The sequence below is a fragment of the Protopterus annectens genome, chromosome 10.part0 (genome assembly GCF_019279795.1).
Source record: "Protopterus annectens isolate FY-2018-M chromosome 10.part0, PAN1.0, whole genome shotgun sequence".
Taxonomy (NCBI): domain Eukaryota; kingdom Metazoa; phylum Chordata; order Ceratodontiformes; family Protopteridae; genus Protopterus; species Protopterus annectens.
Window position 1 is genome coordinate 1,499,292,629 of NC_056744.1, and position 22,720 is coordinate 1,499,315,348.

Sequence of the window (22,720 nt, forward strand, 5' to 3'; positions counted from 1 at the left end):
CAACTGGGAAAACACACCACAGGATGATCATTCCACTTTCTAAACTCTGATGATGTCAGCACCCTATAAGTATATCAGGGAAAGGAAATCCCCAGTAATGCGAATAGCGCACTGTGCTAATGCGTCCGTCTCTAGTGTCATAACATAGTTAGGTAGGGGTTTGAATCCAGCAGGTGGCAAGTGTGTGTGAAGGGGTAAGTGTGTGTAAGTGTATGAAAGAAACATCCCTTTTGGCAACTGGGAAAACACACCACAGGATGACCATTCCACTTTCTAAACTCTGATGATGTCAGCACCCTATAAGTATATCAGGGGAAAGGAAATCCCCCAGTAATGCGAATAGTGCACTGCGCTAATGCGTCCGTCTCTAGCGTTTTAACATAGTTAGGTAGGGGTTTGAATCCAGCAGGGGGCAAATGTGTGTGAAGGGGGGTAAGTGTGTATGATTGATATATCCCTTTTGGCAACTGGGAAAACACACTACAGGATGCACATACCCCTTTCTAAACGATATCACAATTATGTATGGCTTTTGATTACAGACATGCCATGTGTGTTGTGCACACACAGAATGCCCATGTGTGTGGGTTGTCCCTCACAATAATGCATGACATTGATTACACCGGTTATGGCAATGAACACATGATGTATGTGTGTGCCAAATACACATATGTACCTGTGACTTTCAATAGTTACCATGTGTGATGCCTGCCACATGTGAATACATGGTATTTGCACAGGGTAACATTATGACCGTGGTCTTCTGTGCAGGTGCTGCATGTGGGATGTGTATATACAGTGTGAGATGTAGATGCTATCAGCCTAGTAGTGAGGGATGCACACCTGGTCTGGGGCATAAAGTCTACATGTTGTTGATGTACAGGAGCTGCATGTTCTCACCTGTTGTGGGAGTGGTAAGACAGTATTCCATAGCAATGCAGTGACTGCATGCTAAGAACCATTCAGCTAGGGTGTTGTACCTACACTTATTCATTAGCATTCAGTAATTTGTCAGAATCCCTGGTGAGGGTCTGATGCCAACCAAGGTCAGGGGTCTACCAGCCTGTGTCACTTGCTCAGTGATCTCTTCCATGTTCCCTATCATGTATCCCAGTGAGCGACATCCCACATCAGCTGTGGTGGCATGGACAATGACTGAGTCATATGTGTCCATGCATCTGACTGACTTGTATGTTGTTGTTACAGTTTGGCCATGTGTTTCCATCTCATACATGTGATGTACATCAATGGGTAGGGGATAGGGTTGACTGTGTACATGTGGCAGCTGTGACATTACTACATGACACACATATTCCACAACTGTACCATAGAGGTGACTGACAACTGACCTTTGCACATGCTACCGGAGTATTGAGATTACATTGGTGATTGACAGCACATAGGGCCAATGGTGAAAAAGAGACATAGGTCCATAGGTTCAGACAGGGATATCTGCCCAGGGCATGTATCCACCTAGCCAGAATGTGTGTGCCTTTCAACATGCATTGTGAATCTGTCTTGCTATGCCCTTTTCCAAGGTTAGTATACTGTGCCTCTTTCTCACAGTGACACATAAGTGATACCCAGGGTAACCCTACAATGTCACATCCAGTCATTAATATCACTCTTGAGGATAGTCACTGAGTCAGTCTGCCTAACCTCTATTGGGATAATAATCAGGAATGAAGGGAGCCTCTGAGTTGTGAATGTGCCCCTCCACCATGTCCTATGTATATCACTCCTGAGGTTCAAGTATTTCCAGCGTGTATCCTGGTGGGATCTGGATATTCTGAGATGCAGCATGGCCATTAAGTGAGGGTATGACCTGGCCTTCTATGTCAGGCACAGATTGCCTATGAAGAGGCAGTATGTCACTGAGTAGAGCTGCTGCTACTTTAACCAGTCAGTATGTGGCATCTGTTTGAGCACTTTGATCCCCTTGTCGAGGTACATATGTGGTAGCTCCAGTTGCTGCAGGTGTCTGGTAAGGTGCATGCCGACAGGCTCATCATAGTCAATTATGGGCATGATGAGGGATGAGTAAAGGGGCACAATGTCCTCCCCTGGCCTACATGTGGATCCCATGATGATGTGGCCCATATAACATGCTTACCTAACCACTTTGTCCATGTTGTTGTCAAATGGTAGAATGCTATCAACCTCGTACCCCAAGGTCCATAATTCCTTGGTCTGCACTTACTGGATTAACACATATGTGGTACTTGTGGTCACTTAGTGTTTGACAAAGGGATGACTATACTCTTTCTGTCATTCACGTTGAGGCCATGGCTGTGGCACAAGTCGTGTGTTTGCAAGAGTCCCTTTTGGAGGATGCGTGTGTTAGCTGGTGAGTTGATTATGGTGTTCGGTCTGCAGTCACCTGCGACTTGCTGAGCCACAGTACTTCCATGTTGGCCTATACCTATGACAAATATATAATGAACATGACAGCTCCTAGGGCTGTGCCTTGTGGGACACCACTTGTACCAGGTTGGAGGCTGACATGGCTCCAGCAATTCTACCATGTGTGTTCTGCCCTTGAGCCACTGTGCAATACCCATAGTGACATAGGGGTTAATATGTACACTGGTGAGCTTCCTAGAATGCACAAGTGGGGTATTGTATCCAAGGCTTATGCAAGGTCCAGGTAGGCTGTGTGGACCTCCTACCCCTTGACAGTGGCCTTGGTGACTGTTTCAAAGAAATCAAACAGGTTTGATAGGCAGGATTTGCCATTGACAAAGCCAAACTGTGTATGGTGACATGTCTGTAGGTCCACAATATCTAGATATGTGAGGTTCATGATGATCCTTGCCATAGCTTTGCAGACAAAGCTAGTCAGACATATGGCGCCAGTAGTGTCCAGGATCCGTGACGGCACCACCTGAATGTTGAGGGACCACTGTTGCTGTATGCCACTCTCTGGCCACATATCGTGTATTAAGGCTGGGATTGAACAGTGGTGTTATGTCTGGGTGCAGCTCTTCTTGTGGTTCATGTAGGACACAGCCTGGGACACTGTCTGGTCCCATTGATGCAGTGTTTATTGCTTTGGGAAGGGCATCTCTTACCTGAGCATCTGTGATGTCAGGGGGGGAAGCACTGTGCTGCGAGACATATTTGCCCTTTTGGTGTGGTGGGGAGAAGGCAGCATTGAACCTGTCCACTAGGATGATGGCAATGTCTGTGTGTTTTATATTTTGTGTGACATATTGGATTACCTCTGAGCATATCTGGGTAGTACCACCCAGGTTACTAACATAACTACAGGCAGCCTTGTGATTATCCTCAGTGGCTTGTGGAATCCTCTCTCAAAGATGGCCTTAGACAATCATATGGGTGCCTGTAGTTGTCTTCCAATACTCATCAGTGGTGCCTTCACATTTTGGGAGGTTGTTGTATCATGTAGTGGCTTCATCCTTCTATTGTATAGTGTGTTTATGGCTGGTGTCCGCCCAGGACATCTGCCTTTGGAGAATTGGGTCATGCTTTCATATGTGGCTTCATGATCCATGCATTCCTGAATGTGTCCACAGAATGCCTCTATACAGGTATCTGCAGTCTGGTCCATATTTTCAACAGGCCTTGGGCCTTTGAAGGTTTCCACATCATTTATGAGGGGTGTGCACTTGCTTGACATGAGCTGTTGACAGACGTGCCGCCCTCCAGACAGAGCAAGGTGAGGGTCACAGTCAGCTACCTGTTGGGTGATAGAATGTGCCACATAACACAGGCACACACGTCACTCCACAGCAAGTACAGCTATGAGGCAGACATTGTGCATGCTGGTGCAAACAACCTGAGACGTACCTCCCTAGACCACATGGAAAGAGACACAGAGGAGCTCTTACAGCACCCTCTCAAACTCAGGACTCCCACACAGCCTTCATGCTGACACAGGAGAGTTTAGATTACTCTGCAAACACCATCATACTGGGTCATGCCAGCTACCCAAACATAGACTGTGAACATTACACAAGCCACAATACCCAAGCTCTAAGGTTCCCATTGATCAGACATTCTTTGGCTATGGAACAGGTAACCAACCTTCCCACAAGAGGGGCAGATATACTAGAGCTGATCTTTACAAACATGAGTACAAACTGCTCACCACTGGGAGTATATCCCTCATTGTTGCAATCAAACCATATACTAATCACACTGGAGTTCTGGATCCCCACATATGCAAACCTCCAACACATCGATGTGTGTGTGTGTGGGAAATGTCCCTATTAGCAACTGTGACAGTACAGTATCGTACAGGATGCAGATCCCCTTTGAAACACTGATGATGTCAGGACTGTATAACTATATCACCTGTAGTAAAGTCCTCCAGTAATTTGCATAGCGCTCTGCTAATGCGTCTTTCTTCAGTGTCATAACGTAGTTAGGTAGGGGTTTGAATCCTGCAAAGGGAATGAATGTGTGTTAGTATGAGTGTGGTTTATGTGTGTTCACTATGCTGGGAGGGTTAACTGCCTTTTGCCAACTGGGAGAACACACTACAGGGTGCACATCCCTCCTCCTACACACAGATGATGTCAGCACCCTCTAAGTACAGCATTAGTAAAGATTTCTCCAACTACTGCAAATAGCACACTCTGCTAATGTGTCTGTTTCTACTGTCATTGCACAGTTAGGTATGGGTTTGAATCTTGCAAATGGAAAGTATGTGTTTTACTGTTGGTGGGGTTAGTGTGTGTGCACAATGATGGGGTGGGATGTGGCTTTTGCCACATGGGGCTATGCACTGCAGGGTGGTCATTACCCTTAACAAGCAGTGATGTTGATAGCACCCTATACAAACAAAACTACAAAACAGAAGGTGGTGGTACTGATAACACATGTAAGGTAACACTTCTTCAAGTAATGTCCTGTCCACAAAACGGAGTAGGATAATCAAACAATTCTTTTATTCTATACAGACAACATGACAACAGACAACTAACTGCCAGTACTCAGTATAGTGTTACATGCTACTGTAACACATGTACCGAATATACCTAGATAGTGTTCTGAAGCCTGAATGTGGCAAGTGTGTGGATGTGGGATGTGTCTGTGTGTGCATTTCCATATGGGAAACATGTTTGATGTGGCAATCAGGGTACTACAGTACCTGATGCACATTACATCTTTCAACTGATGAGGTTGCCTGCACCCTGTGAGTACAGGTAGAGAAGGGGATGCCAGTAGTAAACAACATAGTGCACTTCTCAAATGTGTACCTGTCATGTATCAACAGCTACTCATGTAGGGTGATAAATAATGGGAATGGCAGGTGAGCGTGTGCATGTGTGTGGGTAGCAGGGTGTGTATGAATGCATGTGTGACAGAACAGATACATGTAGCTGAATCTACATAACAGCACAAGATGCGCATTGCCATAGTCAATGTTAGCATGTGATGGTGTGCAGCTGGTACACTTTGTTAAGTAGTATGGGTGCAGATAACAATTGAGTACATTCATACAGTTACTGCAGCAGGACTGCTGGGATATACACACAATTATACTGCAACAGTCAACAGTTACCAACATGTTACTACTTATACACATCTATGTAGTCACCCTGTGCATCAGCAACGTGTTTAACTTTACCTGCACCGATGTTGTAGTTTGCAGGAGGTGGCACAGTGTCATCATATGCACAGGGTGTGGGTTAGGTATGCCCAAGCCGGCCACTGATAATACCAATTGACATGTGTGTGTATGTGTGTTTGTGAGGGGCAGCAGTACAGGGTGGACCGTTGTTGGTGCAGTGTGTGTGTGTATGTGTTTGCCCTAGGTGTTAGGTTTCTGCATGTGTGTAAGCACGCACACAGTCCCACATAATGGCTGCCATGTACAGGGTTTTGTGGACAGCCACAGACTGCACCTGTCAGGTCATCCAGATCAGTGTCTGTGGGCACGGACACGGTACCTGTGCCTGGCAGGGTGCTACGGGCCGTATCCGGTACTAACCCAGACTGGGTACTGTCATCGGAAGCAGGGGTGTGTTGACTGGACACAGTTCCCTGTTGGGACTGTCCAGAGCCACGTGCACGTGGTCTCCTGGGGTGTCTGGATGGCAGCACAGACCCAGCATTGCTGGGGCTGGTGCTGGCACTTGAGGCGAGTGGGCCTGTTGTCGCCCATGCCACTGCCAGCTGGTGCTCTTGCTGGCATACGGCCATGTTGACGTTGCAAACGCACACCATCGCCCTGGCCCATGGACATCTGGTTGTGGAGCAGCTGTTCTATGCCCCCACAACGTCTGTCAACGACATCTGTGAAGTTACGGATAGCATTCGCAACATCACGCATGCCGTCTGTCATGGCTGTGCGACATGCTCTCAGCTCCCTCAGACCCTGTCTGGTGTACCTTTCCATACGTGCCTGTGCCTGCATGACAGTTCTAAACATAGTGGAGGTTGACATACCTCCTTGGGCACGCCGCCAGAGGCAGTACGCCACGGATGCCCCCACGAGAACCCATGGGCGACTGTCTGCGTGGTACCATTGGAGGCCCCTGCTCATGGCTGCCTTGTGGGGATGCATGTGTCACAGGTACCACATTACCCTGATCTATGCCCACTGCTGACTGTCCATCACCTAGGGACAATGGTGACAAAGGATGTAACGGCAGGATGACTGTGCGCATTGACGGGGTTGAAAGCTGTGTACTGTCAATTGGCTGACCAATGGCGGACCCAGACACACCTTCCTGCACCATTACAGACATTTCATCATCATCAGTACCTGGGGCACAAGATTCAGGTTCCCTGCTGCAGGTCACCAGAGCAGCACCAGAACCTACGGGAGGAAAACATGGAACACAGATTACAGTCTCAATACATATTTGACAGAGATGCACTTCAATACTAATGCACACATTCAGAAATGGACACATGCACTCATGGACACTAACACACATGCACACTTGGGCACAGGCACACTTGCACACATGCACACCCCACAGTAAACACACACATCAGTACCGTGTTACACTACTCAATTTACTACCTGTCAATTACAGTTATTGTGAACACAGTCACCAGCATGTCTACTACAGAGTTACACTACTCTTCCTAGTTTTATAAATTGTTTTACAGATAATGTTAAAGACTCACCAGCATGTATGGCCTGCCTCATTGCTAGATGGGAGGGACCTGGAAGTGTGAAGAGAGTAATGTCAGTGGGCACATGTGTGCCATTCGTTTTGCACATGACACAGTACAGTAGTACACTAGTTCCCTTATACACATCAGCTGCACATCATGTCTGTATATATATCATGATGACAGATACATACCACATGCACACCTTATGCGTGCATGAAATAACAGCGTATAGAACAGTCATATGTACATACCAGGAGTTTACTCTAATCTCACCCTTACCTCTCTTCAAACGTCAACTCAAACTGTACTTCCAAAACCACTGGCTTTGTTCTTCTTGGAGTCCAGGCTAACGTCCCTCTCCCTACCCTCTCTTCACCTTTAACCCCTCATTGTGCATAGAAACTAGCTTCTACCCTGTTTCTTTCACCTTGATGTCCTTCTATGCTCTGACCTACTTCTCCCATCCCTCCCACCTCCTCTTGACTGTCTTCCTTATTTTCCTCACTTCCCTTCTTGACTCCTGCCTCTTCCATATCATTGTATCTGTCATACTCCTTCTACTTCTCTACCCTTCTGAGCCCTAACTATTATGTATATGGCTTTTGCCTTATTGCATAACCATTATGCTTTAGGTAGGATTGCTTTGAAACCAACGGTACATTGTGTATGACTCTAAACTGTTTGACTTCCTTACATGTATGTTGATTTAATTAACAGGCTGGTGTACAATTCTATTATGTTGGCTGTCTGTATTAACAACTTGTCTGTCTGCCTTTATTACGTTATGTGTGGAGCTTTTCTCCACAGGCCTCTACTGAAAATGAACTTATATCCAGCTAGACTATCTGGGTCAACAAATGTAAAAGTAATAACAATAAATGAATATGGCATCTTACCTGCACGCTCGCTGTCTTGCTGCTGTGTGGATCCAACCTCCATCAGGATGCATGATTGTTGCTGTTGTTCTGGGGCTGGATCCACAACACTTAGGTTCATAGGTTCATAGGTTCATACTAGGCTATCTGCCCGAGGGCATTTACAAGCCTAGCCCATAGTTTTGTGGCTTTCGCCACCCCTTTAGTATGGGGAACTATACCCATTATTTTGCTGTGCCTCTGTTGAGCAGTGACACTGAGGTAATCCCTGGGGTATATCTGCGATCTCCCATCCATTGGTCAAGATTTCTCTTGAACAAGGCCAGCGAGGTGCTCTGCCTCACATATACCGGGATTTTATTCCACAGCATAGGGAGTCTTTGGGTGATGAATCTATCTCTCCAGCACGTCCTATTAATAGCCGTGTCGAGGTTTAAGTCTCCCGCCCTTGTGGCTCTGATGGATCTAGATTCTTTGAGGTGAAGCATATTCATCAAATCTGGGTTTGCCATGGCCTTGTATGTTAGGCAAAGGTCACCTCTGAGCAAGCGGTAGCGACTGAATAGAGCTGGAGTTCTTTCAGTTGGGCAGCATAGGACAGATGTTTGAGACCCTTTATCCTTTTGGTGAGGAACTTTGTGGCCTCTCCAGCTGCTGCAAGTGTCGGGTCAGATACATTCCGAATGGGGCATTGTACTCAATCATTGGTCTGATGAGTGATGAGTATAGGGAGACTATGACCTCCCTTGATCTAGATGAGAATCTCTTCATGATAAGGTGGGCAATGTAGAAGGTCTTCCTAACTACTTTAGCTACATGGGTGTCGAATGACAGACTACTATCAACCTGGGTCCCCAGGTCCCTGATAACTTCTTCTGTGCTCAGTGGATTGCCACCTATTTGGTAGCTAGGGGTAACCTTGTTTTTCCCGAAGGGTATGACTATGCACTTTTTGGCATTTAACTTTAGCCCATAGCTCTTGCACCAGTTATCCGTTTCTCCGAGCCTCTTCTGAAGGATAACTGTGTCAGATGTTTTCTACTATGGCCCAGTTTGCAGTCATCTGCAAACTTTGTCAGCCATAACCCTCCTGTGTTTGCTTGTACTGGAAAAGTAGATGCCAAACAAGAGTGGGCCCAGGACTGAGCCCTGTGGTACACCACTTGTGACAGGCTTTGAGTCTGACATGGCGCCAGCAACTCTGACCCTGTGGGTTCTGTCACTCAGCCAGTTTGCAACCCATCTTGTGATGTATGGGTTAACATTTAAGCTGATGAGTTTTTCAATGATACCCGAGTGGGGTATTGTATCAAAGGCCTTCCAGATCGAGGTAGGCTGTATGGACTGCCTTCCTCATCAATGGCTTTGGTGACTGTTTTGAAAAAGTCAACCAAGTTTAGAAGGCATGATCTGCCTTTGACAAAGCCAAACTGGGATGGATCCAAAGTCTGCAAATTCCCTATGTCTTTATTTATGAGGTCCATTATGATCCTCTCCATGGCTTTGCAGATAAGGCTTGTCAAGCTAATGGGCGGTAATTTCCAGGGTCAGTGGAGGCACGCTTTGTGAAGTGGGACCACAGTTGCAGTGCGCCACTCCTGGGTATGTATCCAGAGGTAAGACTATGATTAAACAGCTGTCCTAGCTGTGGGTTTAATTCCTCGTTGAGTTCGTGGAGCACACAGCCGGGGACACAATCAGGTCCCATGGATGCTGTGTTTTTTGCTTTGGAGAGAGCAGTTCTCACTTGGGCTGGAGATGTTTGGGGGCTGCAATCGCTGGTATAGATATCTCTCCTTTTGGGGGAGAAGTTTGCACTGAACCTGTCAGCCAGTATGTTGGCAATGTCTGTAGGATCAGTAATCTTCACATCATTTTGAACTAGTTCTGAGCATATCTGGGAGTTTCCTCCCAGGTTTCTAACATAGCTAAAGAAGGCCTTATGATTGTCTTTTGAGTCTTTAGCTATTTTTCTCAAAATTTGCTTTGGATGATTTTATGAGAGCTCTTAGTTTTTACTTATAGTGATCAAGGGTGTCTTACCTTTTAAGGATTTTGCTCTATCTTGTAGTAGCTTCCTCCTTTTGTTGTAGAGTTTGTTTATGGCTGGGGTCCACCAGACTGGACGCTTGCCTTTGGTACAAAGAGTCTTTGTTTTGCTTGGGATTGCCTTATCCATGCAGTCCTGCAGGTGCTGGTAGAAGGCATTTGTAAGTGATTCAGCGGCTTGAGTACTGTTTTCCGTCAGCTCGGGGCCTTAAAGGAGACCACACTAGTCTTTAGAAGTGAAGTCGGCTTTGAGAAGTTCTTTACTGTGGTCTTTTATTTTCAGGTGGGGTGGGATGAGGACCTCCAGCGAGATTAGTTTGTGATCTGATCTCACCAGTGAGGGTATACTTCGGTGTTGAACATTGTGCTCCCATGTTCGTGATGATGAGATCAAGTATGTTTTCTCCTCTTGTGGGATGGTGACTAGTTGTTCCATGGCATTTGAGTTTATGAATTCCAGGAACTTTGGGCTAGGGTGTTTGGGCTTGAGTAGTGTTCCCAGTCTATATTAGGGTAATTGAAGTCACCTAGTATGATGGTGTTTGGTGATACATTTATCCCCTCTAGTGTTTTCAGGAAGGCCATGTGAGGTTCCTGAGTTTGTGAGGGTGGCCTGTAACATGCTACAATTTGCAGAGCAGTCTTGCCTATGGTTAATTGCACCTGGATGGTCTCCGATGCATCGTTGCCACCAGTCTTGAGGTGTGGGTGTCCTTGATGAATATGGATACCCCCGCTCCTTTCTTGGTATTGTCCGGATTTTGGGGCCGGAACGCATGATAAGAGGTAAAACCTGATAGTGCTGGGGTGCTCTCAGGAGCCTTGAACCAGGTTTCTGTCACTGCACAGACATCGATGTTCTCCATACTGAGAAGGGCCTCGAGTCGTGCATTTTGAGATTTAGACTTCTGGCATTGAGCAGCATTACCCTTATTATTATTCCTTTTTGTGTTCTAGGGTGGTAGGTTTAGAATTTGAGCCTTGCCTAAAAAAGGCACTATGGGGGTGACAAGAGCCTTTGCCAATATCCGGAATCCCAGGGGTGACAGGTGCAAGCCGTCCCTTGCGAAGCAGCGTGGCTTGTCCAGCATGTCATCCCAGGCAGACAGACATTGGATCCCCTTTGAATGACACCAGAGTTTAAGCCAATTGTTAAAGCTGATCATCTTATCTCTGTATTGTGGCATCATTCTTGGTGAAGGTAGGATACTGCTCAAGGTCAGGGTCATACCTGCCTGGGCTACATAATCAGAGAGCTCCTCAATGTCTCTTTTCATGTAGTCCAAGGAGGGTCGCTTACACCAGCGTGGACAATGACTGAGTCATATTTGTACCTGCTGTTGAGAGACCTGAGTGCTTGCGTTATGTGGCGGATTCTAGCCCCAGGCAGCTTACTGTGACCTTCTCCTTACTCAGTCTGGTGAGCGGGACGTCAGTGTGTCTGACTATGGAGTCACCAATGACTAGTGTGTCTGGCATTGTGTTTGGCCTTAAGGGCTGTGACTGTTTGACACTCTGACTGTGAGGTCTATGTGTTGCAGGTGTTGTGTTCTGAGGTGGTGGTTGTTTGGGTGTCTGCTTTGGTGGCCTCTGCTGTTTTGGTAGATTTTTGATCAGAGCCTCCGAGTATGTCTTTGTGTGTTTATGTGTATGATTTGAGGTTGTGATGGTACTATGTGAGACTGGGTCTATAGTGTGTGTGGTAACCTTCTCCTCCTGACTGGTCTTGCCAGTCCTATGTTGAGAGAGCTCAGCCTCCAGTTTGGCTAAATAGCTGCATCTCTGCATGTATTTGTGTTTTGTGGAGGAGGAGAGGGTTGTTCTGTGTACATGAGGCAATTGTAACATTGCCTCAAGACACTAGCAACTGATCCCTCGACATGCTAGAAGGACTAGACAAAAAACTTAAAAAACTTTAAAAAGATTCGGGGGCGTGATTCCGCAGTAGCCCCTCCTGTCTGGTGAGGGGGGATGTGGCCACCCCCACCTGTGGCAACCTGTTGCCTGCGGATATCTGCAGCACGCTGGCGGACATGTCTTATTAAATCACTGCAGTGATGTCTCACCTGCTCATATGTCCTATCATGCATGCCAACATCATTTATCCTGCTAACGAGGTTTTGCCACAGTGCAGACCTCTCCTGCTGATTCTGGGTGGTGCGTGAGAACAGGATGGCATAGTCACGCACCAGGCTCTGGTGGATCACGTCATCCTCTGCAGCAGAGTAGGCAGGATTCCTTTTTGGTGCCATGTCTATCTGGAAAGGTACACAAACAGGTTATCAGCATAGTATCTCAACAATACATGGTACTCATTCTATACAGGGAGTGTTAACTTCTACTTATTACTGCTTGGTTATAACTTGATTACAGTGTAGCTATCACTCTATGTCATTTGTACTAAGTACTTGGCCTTCAGACCAGTTGTTTTACATTAGGGAGGTTGGTGGCAAGCACTGTGGTGGCAGGACACATATCTTTCATCCATTGAAGTTGGGAACTGCTGATTGTGGGCCCAGTGTACAAGTGTATTACTTCTGGTATGGGCAGTTGGCCTTCAGGCCAGTTATTTAACATTAACGAGGTTTGTGGTCTGCACTCGTGTGTGACAATAGGCTGTACTCTGCCATTCATAGCTGGGGACATCTGGTTTCAGGTTTATAGTGCCTGCATATCTGAGCTGTATCTTACTGACATTGCTACACCTTGTTTGTTGTAGCAAACACTACATCCAGGCCTCCTGGATCTACCTTTGTTTATATGCTTGTTATCTGTTAGCTTGTTATTTCACTGGTATGCTACTTCCACATAGTACACATCTTCTCAACACATCTGTGACTCACTACTGATATCTGCATTGCTTACTGTACGCACTTCCATGTTACACATGACAGCAAGTGACAGCTTGTCATTGTTGCATTTACTTAATTGTGACACATTGCACTTAGGTTACCTGGCATTTGCTCACTGACACTTTTATATCAGTCAGCAGTTGTAGGTAATGTCAGTACACCCTCACTCCCCACTGGACCTTGTTTTCAATCATTAGTGATTACAGAGTTCACAATAGTATTCTAGCATGTCCAGAGGTCAGTTGTCAGTTCCCTCCCCAGTCCAGCTGGTGAGTGTGGTACTCCAGAGACAATGTTAGAACAGATGCATGTACACAGACAACCTCCTCCTAACAACAAATTCAAACTCATGTGAGTGATGCAACCATATACCAGACTGGAGGCTAGGCTCTGTCTACTCAATACCGCCATAACCAGTCAGGTGGCAAAGGGGATCACTCACTACACTTCCAGTCTCACGTAGACCTACCACAACAGCGGACCTAACACATGATCACACATGATCATACTTGTAGGCTCAGACCACAGCTCTGCCTATGCAGCAGAGACCTCCTAAGCAGACATCCAGGCAACCACTACCACATAAACGAACATGTGCAACACATATCACACAAAGCCAATGTGCTGAACACTCACAGCCATTAACAGTTAACAACACACCTCATACACCTGTACTAGGTGCCTCTATCATCAGGCACACTCACATCACGCTCACCAGGCTTAACGAGGTGAGGGTCACGGTGTGCAGCCTGTCAGGCACTATGACCTGCCACATAACACAAACACTCAGGTAACCCCAAGGCAGGTACAGGTATGACTCAGTCAATGTCCATGCTGCTGTGAATGGCCTGACACATTCCTCCCTGGACTACATGACATGAGACATTACAGAGCTCTCTGAGCACGTAGCCGAGACAGTTTGACCCTGACCTTGAGTAGCATCCTACCCTCACCTAGAACGATGCCACAATATCAAGGCACGATGATCCCTTCCAACAATTGACTGACATACTGGTGTCATTCACAGGTGTGCCAATGCCTGCCATCTTGGGGTGGTATGCTTTGCTAGGGACAGCTTGCACCTGTCACCACAGTCCTATTGACATTTGGCAGAGCCTCCTGCTACACCCATAGTGCCTGTATTAGGCAAGGCTCATAAGGCAAACCCACATCCATTTGTATCACAAAGGATGAGGAAGTAAGAGTGATGCTACTCAACACTGGACGTCCAGACCCAAGGATGCACGCACTCAAAACCCTACCTAGCATTCTGGACATCAATATCTGTGCAGTAACATGAACCTGTTTCAGGTTTCACAGGAGCACACCAGTACTACCACGTTATAGCTGTTACCATTCTTGTCGGCCCCAACACTTGAACAAGGGAGGGGGAGTATCAGTATTCAATGCAGATTCCCACGCCTCCACATTGGTGGCACAGTACAACATAGGTGTTAGGCCATTGAGTACAGAAGACGTAGTTGGGGACCTGGGGAAGAAACATGGTAGCGGTCTGTCATTTGTCTACCACATGGCCAACGTGGATTGACAGACATGTTATATAGCCCAGCTAATCATGAGTGATTCACATGTATGGCAGGGAAGGTCATTGTGCCTCTTTACTCATCCATCATCAGGCCTATAATTGCATACAATGCACCTTTTGGGATGTACCTAACCAGACACCTACAGCAACTGGTACAGGACAACAGTACATCATCAAGGGGATGCAATGGCTCACACAGATGTCATATGCTGCCCAGGTAAAGTGAATCCAGCTGGACTCAGTGGCATACTGCCTGTTCAGAGGCAATCTGTGCATGCCATATACAGCCATGTCCTACCTAGCAGTAATGAACGTGATGCACCTCAGGCAATCAGAGTCCCATACAGCCACATGCTCAGGAGAGCTGGACCTCAGCACTGACATACATGGACATGCTGGAGGGGCATATTCCTAACCGAGAGGCTCCCTTCACTCTGTAATGAGCTCACACTACTGGTTAGGCAGAGTCCCTCATTGACTCTCTTCCATAGGAATCTGGATGAGTGGATGGAGATCATAGTTGTACCCCAGGTATCACTTCTATGTCACTGTTAGACAGAGGCACAGTATACTAAAGTCGGACAAGGGCATAGCAGCATAACTTGTAATTGGGTGGCAAAAGACAAACACATTCTACTAGGCTTACCAATGCCCTAGGGCAAATAGCCTAGTATGAACCTATGAACTGTTCATTCTCAACTGTTTGAGCTCATTACAGAGTGAAGGGAGCCTCTCGGTTAGGAATATGCCCCTCCAGCATGTCCATGTATGTTCTATTCAGTCGCACGCTTGCTCAGAGGTGACCTTTGCCTAACATACAAGGCCATGTCAAACCCAGATTTGATGAATATGCTTCACCTCAAAAAATCTAGATCCATCAGAGCCACAAGGGTGGGAGACTTAAACCTCGACATGGCTATTAATAGGACGTGCTGGAGGGATAGATTCATCACCCAAAGACTCCCTATGCTGTGGAACAAAATCCCGGTATATGTGGGGCAGAGCACCTCACTGGCCTTGTTCAAGAGAAATCTTGACCAATGGATGGGAGATCGCAGATATACCCCAGGGATTACCTCAGTGTCACTGCTCGACAGAGGCACAGCAAAATAATGGGTATAGTTCCCCATACTAAAGTGGTGGCGTAAGCCACAAAACGATGGGCTAGGCTTGTAAATGCCCTCGGGCAGATAGCCTAGTATGAACCTATGAACATGTGTGTACTGCTATAGTACTTCTGCCATATGTTGCATGTGTGTGTGTTGTGGGGATGCACAGGTAATGGCCAGATACTTCTGCACAGGTGACACGTCTGACACATTCTGGGTGTTCATCCATACATACTGGATGTGTGCTGCCATCCAACCCTGTGATGTGGACACACATTACTCAGCCTGGATATACATATCTGAACAACACCACAAGCACAGTACACTACCTTGCTATGTATGCATGTAATTACACAGTTATTCAGTAGTTATGACAGTGATGCTATCCATGCAGCCCACTGGGCCAGTGGAAGCCACAACACACACCGCCAGCACCTTTGCATATGCTTACCACAGACATCCCACATACTGCATGTACTGTGCACACAGATATCTAACCCAGAACAACTGCACACCACTTATTAATCCTGTCCAGTGGACTACAGATACAGGCATATTGTATAACAATAGTAGGAGGCTACTGCAGCACAGGGCAGATTCACATGACGGAAGGCATCTGTTGTCTGCAGTGTTAAGATGCTTCACATTCACCAAATGCACAGATATTGGCAACATTGTTGCAGACAGTTTAGGTGCAGGTACCCCCCCCCATTGTCCTACACATGTGTTATTAGTTATCCCAGATGACTGTAACCTCCCTATCCTCTCACATGTCCAGGTGAGAGCCACCCTCATCATTGCAGAACACATATCATCACTGTTACGAAATGGTATCCCTGGATGTGTGCTACATTCACCCCTGGAGGACATAGCACCACATGACAGACTGATATTAATCCCTGGCCATACTACAGGATATGTACCTGAACAGTGCCATACATACACAGTGGTCCCACACCAATGAGGAGGAACCTCTACTGACCCTGGGAACTACTGCATCATATGCACAACTGGCCTTGTGTTCTAAGCTATGGAAGTGTTAGTTATGGCCCACATGTACAACAATATTACATATGTTTATATTTCATGACTATGTACACACAACCTATCTCATGGACATACCTATAGATAGTGAACTATGATACATTTGGAGGTGTCACAGTATACACAGGATTAACCTGCTACTTTGCATTACCTGTGTTTGTGGCAGCTGTTGCTGTGCCAGTGGTGCTGCTTGCTGCTTGCTCCTTGCTGCTTGCTGCTGCTTTTGCTGCTGGCAGTCCTAATATTTGTTTGGTTGTTTTCTCTGTCTCTCTCTCTCTCTTTCTCCGTAGTGTTTGTGCAATGAATGTATTGCATGAGTGTAGTGTGGGTACTCAATGCTTTTGTAGGTATCTGCATAGGTCCATGTGATGGCCTCTGCACCACTTGTAAGGCAGCATTTGCTAATTGCATGCAGCTGGGTGTGTACTGATTGCATGTCTCACTGTGATTTCAGGACACTGCTATAAAAGGGTATGTGAGATAGGCGTTGCCCTTTCAGATTGTAGGGCGTGGACCATGCTGGTATGCTGTTGACAGTGTTTTGTGAGTGTGAAGGTTAGTACATCTCCCATGCTTCATGCTGTGTTGTAGATTCAGGTTGCTGCATTTATCTTGCCTGTTCCCTGTAGTGAGTGTGTATGCATACTGACACCTACAACTATATGTCATATGTATTGCTATATATATATATCTGTGTACATATACATACTTTCATATATGTACATTAGCTGACATTATTGGGTACAAGCTAACAATTAGCAGGGCTGTTTCTGTTAACACTACACTAGTATGGGAATCCAGTAATTGGGACTATAAAAGTCTGCATGACATGCTTTGGGTAGTAGACATACTATATTGCCTTTATCTTCATTCCTACTATTACATGTTCCACTTATTTAGCACTATATTCCTGTATGAGAGTCATGGCTTAGTGGTAGGTCATACAGACTAGTGTTACAATGGTCTTGTGGTAGGGCCTACTAGTATGCTCATATTCTGCTTTTGAGTTGAGTATAGGGCCTATCAATCAAAGTGCTGGAGGCACCTTTAAGCAGTTAAAGGGGTTAGTAGGTCTCACAGGAGCCAGGCTGTGTTGCAGATTCTGGTTGCTGCATATATCTTCACTGTTTCCTGTAGTGAGTGTGTATGGCTACTGAGACCTACAACTATATTTCATATGTATTAATATATATTTATATATATGTATGTGTAGATATACATACCTTCACATATGTACATTACCTTACGTTACTATGTACAAGCTAACAGGTAGCAGGGCTGTTTCTGTTCACACTGAACTAGTATGGGAATCCAGTAATTTGGCCATTAAAACTCTACCTGACATGCTTTGGATAGTACATCTCCTATATTGCCTTTATACTGATTCCTACTATTACATGTTATATTTATTTTAGCACTGTGTTCTTGTAAAGCAGGCATGGCTTAGTGGTAGGTCATACAGACTAATGTTACCAAGGTCCTGGGTTCAAGACTGACAGTGGGAATTTTTTTCTTTGCAAACTTTCAAACTGAGTACAGGACCTGTCAATCAAAGTGCTGAGGCCACCTTTAAGCAGTTAGAAGGGTAAGTAGGTCACACAGGGGTCAGGCTGTGTTGCAGATTCAGGTTGCTGCAATTATGTTCACTGTTTCCTGTAGTGAGTGTGTATGGCTACTGAGACCTACAACTATATTTCATATGTATTAATATATATTTATATATATGTATGTGTAGATATACATACCTTCACATATGTACATTACCTTACGTTACTATGTACAAGCTAACAGGTAGCAGGGCTGTTTCTGTTCACACTGAACTAGTATGGGAATCCAGTAATTTGGCCATTAAAACTCTACCTGACATGCTTTGGATAGTACATCTCCTATATTGCCTTTATACTGATTCCTACTATTACATGTTATATTTATTTTAGCACTGTGTTCTTGTAAAGCAGGCATGGCTTAGTGGTAGGTCATACAGACTAATGTTACCAAGGTCCTGGGTTCGAGACTGACAGTGGGTATTTATTTTTCTTTCCAGACTTTCAAAATGAGTACAGGACCTGTCAATCAAAGTGCCATAAAGGCACTTTTAAGCACTAAACCAGGTCTGCCGTTGTGCTGGAGCTCACGATGCACACTGGCGGTGAGCTCCGCTAACACAAGCGCACACCAGCTAATTTCTTTGAAAGAAAAGAAAAAGGGGTGACAGGAAAGTGGTGAAAAGGGGTCACAAAGAGGGTAAGACAGTAGGGAAACAAGCGTGGGATTTGCAGGAGGGATGTAGGTAAGGCCCATAGATGCCCATGTCTTTGGCAGCAACAGCTGTGCATTTCCATGTATTTTGGTGAGACATTGGAAACCTTTCACCCCTGAGAGAGGTGTCAGGACAACATTAATATTTGTTGTAGAGCCAATTGTAATTAACTGTTTCAATGTCAAGCAGATATGTGTGCGACATGGACAGCTATGTATGGGGCGTAATTTTTTTGTGGGTACAGAGTGCCCTTTTTTTTTTTTTTCAGGTGAGAGTGGTATGTCAGGTGAAGGAAGTCGGTATAGCTAGGGAGGTAGGTTGGGTAGGTTAACAGACAAGACAGACAAGACGCATACAGGGGCGGTGTATGACACACGTGGGGGGGTTACACAATTGATGGGGACGGAGGTTGGGATTTCCAAGATGCATGAGCCCACAGATGGCAACAGTGGAACTGATATCCCCACCCATAGGCAGTTGCCACTGTTCCTTCACAGCCCAGGAGCTGTGCTGGGGGCTGTGTAGGCGGGGCAATGGCCGGGGCCGTTAGCTGTGCCACACGAGCCTCAAGCTGGCGTAGGGGCCCAAGAACAGTGTCTTGGATCTCCCTTCACACCACAGACCGGACACCGCGGAGGGTGAGTGGACGAACCCCTCCGCCCACACTTGCAGGGGGGGGACGGGCCCCATCCCCTGCAGCGCTTCCACCCGAAGGTGGCACAGGGCCACCGGAGGGGGGTCCGGCCTGGGCACTAGTGCCAGGTGCAGTCACCAGCTGAGGTGGGAGAGGTGGGTCCGCTGGGACCTGCCTTCCCAAGCGTTCTAGGTTTGTGAGTAGTTATGTTAGTTTGGGTTAGTGGCATTGTATTCCATTCAGATTAGTTGTAACAGCATGCATTGTTATTCCCATCAAACAAACACCCAGATATTAACACCATTGAACAAGGGGCATATCAATATCACATGCATTATTTGAACAGAAATACACAGTCAAACAACATGCAGGGTTGATTAATGGCAACAGGCCATCAGATTTGCAGGTATGAACAGGGCACATGCACGAACAGACATGCATATATTTTTGAAACGGACAAATGTCCATGATTAATGAAATGTTCACATACCATTATTTAGTGGGTGTTGTTATATGGAATTATAGGGTTGGGTGGAGATAGAAAGTGATGACACATTCATATGTTACACATTGATTTACATTTGTAATAGGTACACAATTAAGTTGAGGCTGATGTTTCAAAATAAATTTTATTTGACTGTCAAGCTACACCTGTTACAAATACATCACTATCCTACTTCTTTTGAATTTGATCAGATACATCATCCTGCTACACTTTGATGACAGGACAGGGGACAACTATGGCTGTTTAGTCTGTCAGATAATCATTCATTCTATCTGCAAATTGTTTACTGTGATCACCATATACAGCATTTGGCCTAGACATTCCAGATTCTGACACACTGAAATCAGTTTGGGATATTAAGTTGTACTTCCCACATGCATTTAGTTCTGTAGAAACACACTGGGGCTACTATATTCAGGGGTTATTACTACTTTATTTATTCATACATGACCCTTTCTGTCACTCTCACACATCCTGCAACTTCACAGTTCAGGTTGGTACTTCTAGGCTTTGTTCACATGTTAGACTGGTGGTGATTCAAACACTTTCCAACAGCCTCACTTCTGTCATGATTCAGCATTTCAACAGGGGATATATCTCACATATGACTACCTCAGATTCTAAAGCTGTACTCTTGGGACTACTGCAGGTTACACTATATTTAATTCATGGTGGGACATCTGTATTACAGCACTGTTTAATTCTATCAATTATATTTCCAGTTACACTTGCATACTGATGAACTTGTTGCAGCCATACCTGCAGACTTACAATTCCTGATTGCACATTATATTACTTTTAATCAATACACTGCAGTGTTCTGATACATGCTACAGTACAATATTTATTTACAAGTAATGGGTGGGGTTACTAACCTGCATGGTGGCACAGCCGCACCAGCCTACGGCCATACATCTCGCGATTCGCAGAGCGGACACCTGCAGCTGTAATACGAAAGAAGTAATATTGGACTACACATCTCCATGGTATTGGCCAGTTGAAATCCTTACATACATAAGCAAAATGTAACTTACTCAGTAGTGGGGCGTTGGGCATATCCCGGGCCTCCTGGATCCATTTGGTCAACTGGTCTTCCTTGCGTCGCTTCAGGTCCGCATGGTGGTGACGGACCTGCTCACCAGTGCGTGGAATGCCAGTGGCACTGGTCAGATCACGAGCCAACTGGTCCCATGCCTCTGCCCTATACGCTCCCCATGAGACCTGGCCCTGCATGAGTTGGGCCTCATGATGATGGACAAGGAGCCAGACCATGTATCTGGACTCCTCAACGCCCAAACGCTGTGCTCGAAAGCAACGTCCCTCACCTACTCCACTCATTCTGACTGCAGGTCTGTTCTACAATTGTTTCTGCTGTGTATTCCCGCCTATGGGGCTTATATATGCCGCTTTTCCCGCACATTTCTCTGATTGGCCGTTTTGGAATTGTATCTACTTCACTGAAAATGCTTTCTCATGCTCCATTCTGGATTTTATCCCATATATATGCTATTTCTGCATTTCATGGTATTGCTGTCATGGCTTAGTGGTGAAGTACCTTGACTCTACTGCATGGTATCCTGGGTTCGACTCTGGCAACTGACTTTTGATTTTCCTGACAGAAATGAGTTGAGGACCTGTCAATCAAACATGCCAAAAGCACTTTTAAGCACTTAAAACCAGGTCTGCGCTCATTTGCGTGGAGGTAACGCATGCGCACTGGCAGTTAGCTTGTGGGAGCGGCGCAAACGGTGTCGCTGGGATAAACCTTAATTGGCTAGTGACACACATGTTCAGCTAAGCACAGCTAGTTGCAAATGGTTTCAGCCTATTAAACCACTGCTTAGCAACGGGCATGCAGTTTGCAGCTTTTTAAACACTACTCAGCTACGGGCACTCCGTCTCACAGCAGCTTAGCTATCAGTACATTTCTGACTATTTTTATTATTGTGTTACTTCAGAATATATGCTCCATTTCATTCCATTTTACAAAAGGGAATACATTTACATTTGTACAATACTGTCAGGGGCTTTTTCATGCTTATTTACAAAAAAGGTTGTTGTGGGGCTCGAACCCTGCCTGCCTACTCTTAGGCGGCAACTCTACCGCTAAGCTATTACTTCTTGACTTACTTTGCATATTTAGTTCTTATATCCTTTTCCACTGACTGCTAACTGTGATTGCGCTAGTAGCACACCAGCGCACACGAGCGCACACAGTAGCAAACATTTACGGGGTTTAAAAAAAAAAAAGGTTTTAATTTAATTTTATAACATCTCTTCACTTTATACACTGATGGTCTATCGGGGCATGTGTTGTGTAGTGTGTTTATTCACATTTCCATGGCCTCTCGTGGCTGTTTACTTTCAGCCATTCTAGTCTTCCGGGGGCGTGTCCGCTTGCAGGGCTTAGCCTACAGACACGCCCCCTACTCTCTTACATGGACCGTGTAAGAGTTACTAGTGTGATTCAGCATGCCTCATGCACCTCATGCATATGCATGACATGCTGACATCACACAGTTTAACTGCAGCCTCCGTGTAAGAGTTATAACTCTTACACGGAGGCTTCCTGAATCTGGCCCATACTTAAAACAATTAAGATGTTTATTGCCGCTTTCCAACTATAATGTAAGTTAGGTTATGTAACCATGTAACATGGCACTATTTTTTAACTGTCTTGCTATATAATGACATCTCTACTGTCTCATGTGTGAGATTTATTTGACAATAATGTATTTTATATTATAC